Genomic DNA, 6,663 nt, shown 5'->3' with positions numbered 1-6,663 from the left:
GTTTGCAGAGCCTTGCGGCAAGGCCTGTGTTACAACTGCGATGAGCAGTACGTGCGCGGGCACAAGTGTCAGCGCCTGTTCTACCTGGAGGTCACCGACTTCGACGACACCGAGCCTCCCCTGCCAGATGAAGACCATGCCCTGCCCCTGCGGAGCCGCGGGACGAGCTTCCGCCGCTCATTTCCCTCTCGGCGATCACCGGCATCCGGACTGAAGACACGATGCAGGTCCGGGTGTCCATCGGCAACTACGAGCTCATGACCCTCATTGACTCCGGGTCGACACATAACTTCATCAGCTCGGGGGCGGAGCGCCGCATAGGCCTCCACTTCAACGACAGCCAAGGCGCCCATGTGGTGGTCGCTAACGGGGACCGCGTCGCTTGTCGCGGCCTCGCCCACGACGTCGCCATCCGAATCGGCGACGAGTACATCAACGTCGACTGTTACGCCATACCGCTCGACTGCTATGACATGGTGTTGGGCGTCAAGTTCTTGCGCACGCTGGGCCCCATTCTATGGGACTTTGATGACCTCTGCATGGCCTTCTGGCACCACGACAAGCGTGTCTTGTGGAAGGGGATCGGGTCCAAGCGGACCGACATTCCTCCCACTGGGCGCCTCCACGTCGCGACCAGCACCGAGCCCGCCCTCCTCGACCGTCTCCTGGAGTCCTTCGCCGACATCTTCGAGCCACCGTCGGGCCTGCCGCCACCGCGCGCCTGTGACCATCGGATCCACTTGCTGCCAAATACAGCGCCCGTGGCGGTCCATCCGTACCGCTATCCCCAGCTCCAGAAGGACGAGCTGGAGGCGCAGTGCAAGACCATGCTGGAGCAGAGCCTCATACGTCCCAGCACATCGCCCTTCTCCGCGCCCGTACTCCTCGTCAAGAAAGCCGACACGTCGTGGCGCTTTTGCGTGGACTACCGCGCTCTCAACGACCACACGGTGAAGGACAAGTTCCCCATCCCTGTGGTGGAGGAACTCATCGACGAGCTGCACGGCGCACGGTTCTTCACCAAGCTTGATCTGCGCAGCCGGCTACCATCAGGTGCGCGTCCACCCGGATGACATCGAGAAGACCGCATTCCAGGACGCATCACGGGCACTTTGAGTTCCTCGTGATGCCGTTTGGCCTCAGCAACGCGTCAGCGACGTTCCAAAGCCTGATGAACGCGGTCCTGCAACCCTTCCTTCGTAAGTGGTCCTGGTGTTTTTTGACGACATATTGATTTATAGCGAAGACGTGGACCGAGAACCTGCAACACCTGTGCGCCGTCTTCACCGTCCTACGCGAGCACCAACTCCGGATCAAACGCTCCAAGTGCGCCTTCGCCACGTCCTTCGTGGCCTACCTCGCCATGTCATCTCGGCGTCCGGGGTGGCCATGGACGGTGACAAGGTGGAGGCCGTGGCCTCCTGGCCACAGCCAGCGTCGGCGCGCGGCTTGCGCGGGTTCCTCGGCCTCGCCGGGTACTACCGGCACTTCATCAAGGACTTCGGCACGGTGGCCGCGCCCCTCACCAAACTTCTTCGCAAGGAGGGGTTCCGCTGGACCGACGAGGCGACCGCGGCGTTCACCGCAGCTCAAGGAGGCTTTGTCCACGGCGCCAGTGCTGCACCTCCCCGACTTCACCAAGGCCTTCATGGTGGATTGCGACGCCTCCGGGACAGGCTTCGGCGCCGTGCTCCACCAAGGCTGCTGGACCGCTGGCGTTCTTCAGCAAGCCCTTCGCCGCGCGACACTTGAAGGTGGCGGCGTACGAGCGTGAGCTCATTGGGCTCGTGCAGGCGGTTCGCCATTGGCGGGCCTACCTCTGGGGTCGCCAGTTCGTCCGTGCGCACGGATCACTACGCGCTGAAATATATGCTCGACCAAGCGCCTATCGACGGTGCCTCAGCACCAATGGATCAGTAAGCTTTTTGGTTTTGATTTCACTGTGGAGTACAGGCCGGGGCGATTGAACACAGTAGCAGATGTCTTTGTCTCGGCGTCACTCCGATGTCGAGCACCTGGCTGTGCTGTCCGTACCGACGTTCAGCCTCTTCGACGACCTCCGCGCGGAGCTGTAGGCCGATGCGCAACTGCGCCAGCTGCGTGACTCCATCGCCACTACACGCGGCGAGCCATGGCACGTCCAGGACGGCCTAATCCTCAAGGGCGCGTGCGTCTATGTGCCCCCGACGTCCAACCTGCTCCAAGGTGGTGCTTCAGTTCGCGCACACGGCAGGGCATGAAGGCGTCCAGAGGATGCTCCAACGACTACGCCGCGACTTCGCCGTGGATCACGACCGCGTCGTGGTCCAGGACTTCGTTCGCTCCTGCCAGACGTGCCAGAAGAACAAAACGGAGGCCCTGCACCCGGCCGGGCTATTGTAGCCTCTTGACGTCCCCACACAGGTCTGGTCTGACATTTCGATCGACTTTGTTGAAGGCCTTCCCAAGGTGAACGGCAAGAGCGTGATCCTCACCGTGGTGGACCGCTTTTCCAAGTACGCGCACTTCCTTCCCTTGGGCCACCCTTATACGGCGTCATCAGTCGCGCGCGCGTTCTTCAACGACGTGGTTCGCCTTCACGGGTTTCCGGTCTCGATCGTGAGCGATCGTGACCCCGTCTTCACAGGACATGTCTGGAGGGACCTCTTCAAGATGGCTGGGGTGCAGCTCCGCACTGAGCACCGCCTTTCATCCGCAGACGGACGGGCAGTCCGAGGCGGTGAACAAGACGATCGCAATGTACTTAAGGTGCATCACCGGCGACCGGCCTTGTGCGTGGCTCGACTGGCTCCCCTAGGCCGAATATTGCTACAACACGGCGTTCCACTCGGCGCTGCGACGACTCCATTTCAGGTGGTCTACGGGCGGCCGCCACCGGCACTACTTCCCTACGCACCGGCCACAGCGCGCACTGCCACGGTGGACGGTCTCCTGCAGGACCGCGACGCCTTCCTCGCCGACGTCCGTGACCGTCTTCTCCAGGCTCAGAACTACGCCAAGCGCTACTACGACGCGCACCACCGTGCCTTGACGTTCGACGTCGGGGCTTGGGTTCTCCTCCGCCTTCTTCATCGTCCGGCCCAATCCCTTGTGCCTGGCCGGCGCGGCAAGCTTAGCCCGCGCTACGCCGGGCCATTCCAGGTGCGGGAGCGCATCGGCGACGTCGCCTACCGCCTACAACTACCAGACGACGCCCACATCCACGACGTCTTCCACGTAAGCGTCTTGAAGCCCTTCCATGGTGTGCCTCCGACAACCACTCCGGCGCTGCCTCCCCTGCGCAACGGTCAGCTTCTGGAGGTTCCCGAACGTGCCATGCGTGCTCAGCTGCGTCGCGGGGTGTGGCACGTGCTCATCCAGTGGGCAGGGCTGCCGGAAGCTGACGCCACCTGGGAGCCGGTGGAGGAGTTCCGCGCGGCCTACCCGGACTTCCAGCTCGCGGACGAGCTGTTTGTCGACGGCGGGAGTGATGTTATGGTGGGCCGCGTCTACCAGCGTCGCAAGCGGAGCCGTGGCTAAACGGGCCAAGCGACGTTCGCGGAGGACATGCGGCTGCATGGTGGTCACGGCCACGGGCTCCAGCAGTACCTTGAGTTTAGGATCTCAGATTCACGTTTATTATTCACTTGAGTTTGTTAGTCAGTTAGAAAAGTATGGAACACTCGGTTATATAGCCTAAAAGATGGAATAATGAAAGGCAAGCTGGAGATTGATCTAACCTCTTCCGCTCCTAACCCATTGCCGCTCGGTGTTCGACGCCGGCCTTCAGGACGGCGTCGCGCGCTCGCCGCCGAGACCCCAAGCCACGTCCTCCCATCTCCCACGGTTACTTCTTGAGAAGAACGAGTAGTGAACACAACAAGGGGTGTTTTTTTAACCCGGACCTGTTTAAATTCGCTCCCACAGGGGAGGTGTTACTAAGGCTCCTGTGACCACTAGGCTACAGACCTGTTCGCCACCAATCCAAAAAAGAATTGGTTAGCTATGATGAGAATAATGAGGTATCAGGGATTAGGGAATTTTTGCCGCTCATTTTCAACTCAGGAACTTCTACAACAACTCAGGAACTTCTACATGCTATCAAATAGTGTAGCCGGAAAAACTTTTCATTGCTAGGTGTGAGGCAAGGATACACACTCTCTCCCCTCTTATCTGTGTAAGCTACTAACTTGCTCCATACCATCTTGAATAAAGCAAAGAATCAAGGGTTCTTAAATCTCCCAATTCCAGTCTCCTCAAATGCAGATTTTCCCATCAATCGGTATGCTGATGATACACTTATAATCATTGAAGGGTGTAGTATAGTTGACACCTTTTTATCTTGGAACCCTTGCTCAACACCTTTTGCTGATTCTTCAGGATCCAAAGTAAATTACTCAAAGTCAGTAATGCATTCAATAAATGTGGAGGCTGCCAAATTTGATATCCTTGCAAAAGCTTCTGCTTGCTCCAGAGGCACTATACCTTCCACGTATTTGGGACTTCCTTTGGGAATTACAAACCCAAAAATGGAAGATTTCTTGCAATTGGTCACTAGATGTGAGTGAAGACTCACAATTACATCCATCTATCTTTAACAGGCAGGTTGGCTGCAGTTAACTAACTCAGTCTTTGCCTCATTCCCAACCTTCTTCGTGTGCACATTCACAACGCACTAACAGTGATGGAACGTGCGGATAAGTTTACTCCACCAAAAGCTACTTGATTCATGGTATGCAAGCCCAGGGATGAAGGTGGTTTAGCGGTTATAAACTTGAGGACACAAAATGATGCTTTGCTGATGAAAAAGTTTGCACAAATTCTTCAATAAGATACCCCATGGATTGAATGAGTTTGGGGGAAAAAATACCGAAGCGGTAAGTTGCTGAGTCATAAATAAGGGTTCATTTTGGCAATTTGGTGTAGGGACATTTTGAAGCTTCTGGACACTTATAAGGGAATTGCAACAGTAATCATTGAAGATGGTAAAATCTGTTTACTTTGAGATCTATGTAAAGGAAGACTCACCTGTCAGACTTATCTGAAACTTCACTCTTTTGCTAAAGATAAGCATATGCCCAGCTACAAGCTTTGAAACTAGGGGTACAGGGGATAAGCCGGGCATATGAAACTGGTTGGTGGACACACACTTGTGCTTCTTATCTTTATACATCAGCCCGGGCGTAGAAGTCTTTAATTGGACATTTTGAGATGCATCCAGTTTTAAGTGGCTTTGGAGTAAGTCCTGTCAACGCAAATACAAAATTTTCTTGGGGCTTAAGTGTTTCCACCCTTGTTTTGAAGCTAAATGGTGATTTTGCCCTTTTTTTTTAACTTTGTGATTTTACCCCTGCGATTTCAAAACGAAGGAAGACTTTACCCCTATTCCGTGAAGTCCACCTAACGGTGTTAACTTTTGGACAAAAGGACAACTTTGCCCATGCGTTTTTACCCCTGTTTTATTTTGATATTTATGTTTTTACCCCTATTTTTAGATCAGCAATTTGGTAATTTTGATACATAATTATACAATTCAATGAGTACAAAACTCAACAATTTTTAGATCAGACATCACTCCAATCATCACTAGTTGTGGAAGTCCTCAATTTCCTGCTCATGCTTCCTCTGGAGACTAGATCGGACAGGGAACTTTTCTTGATGAATTTGGTCGAGAAGGTGCTGAAGCATCTGGGATCATACCTCGGTGAGCACTGTAGAAACATGGCATCCTTGGCGTACTATGCAGGCAACAAGGGATGGAGAGCAAACCTTGCTGCCAATTCGTCGAACACCTCTTGGGCGTCATCACTAGAAGCTAACGGAACACGAACTAGAAGCTATTCCCCAAAAGAGCACGAGCTGCCGCCTGCCTGCAAGGACCCCTGCTGTGTTCGCCTGGCCACCTGCCATGCACATTCGCCCGTCCGGTCGCCTGCCGTACACATCCAACGCGAGCCCGACCGGCCATCCGCATGCCGCGTGCGACCACCGCAGGAGCCCCTGCGCGCTCGCCGTAGTCGCGTCCCACGTGAGCTTGCCCGGCTGTCCACAAGCAGTCCCGCGCACTCGTCGTGCTCGCGTCCTGCACGCTGCCTCACGCCCGCCGGGGGCTGCCCCAGCACCTTCGCGTGCCCGCCGGGAACTCCCGCGCGCCTGCTGGGGGACTCCCACGCACCTCCGTGCGCCCGCCGGTGGCCTCCCGTGCGCCGCAGTCCGCCGCCGCCGGGCCGAGCTTGCGCTGGTTGCTCACTGGTGCTAACCCTAGCCCTCGAGGTGTTTCAGTGACCGACCCAAAAGAGGAACCGGTGAGGAACAGAGGAAGTCAGTCAGGAGAGAAAGATAAGAAGAGGGCAATCTTGTCTTTTTGCGTGGGTATCTTTTATTTTCTATTTTTTGGCCATTTAATTCACTCAGATTTAACGGTGTCACAAACAAGGGGTAAACGGAGGCTTCGTTTTAAAATCGCGAGGGCAAAATTACAAAGTTTAAAAAGTAAGGGCAAAATCACCATTGCCCTTACTTTTGGCTGCTCCTACCTAAAAGACAGGCTCAGTATTATAATATTCTCAGAAGAAAAAAATATGGACCTCCCCTTCTATGAATCGGAGGGTTTCAAAAGGCAGTTGGGAGTTCCATTCTACATGGAGATCATCATTCTCATGTGATGGGGTATTTGGGGCTTCA

This window comes from Miscanthus floridulus, chromosome 4 (genome assembly GCF_019320115.1).
Source record: "Miscanthus floridulus cultivar M001 chromosome 4, ASM1932011v1, whole genome shotgun sequence".
In the NCBI taxonomy this organism is placed as follows: domain Eukaryota; kingdom Viridiplantae; phylum Streptophyta; class Magnoliopsida; order Poales; family Poaceae; genus Miscanthus; species Miscanthus floridulus.
The sequence above is the reverse complement of the archived record's forward strand: the minus strand, read 5'-3'. Positions refer to the sequence as shown.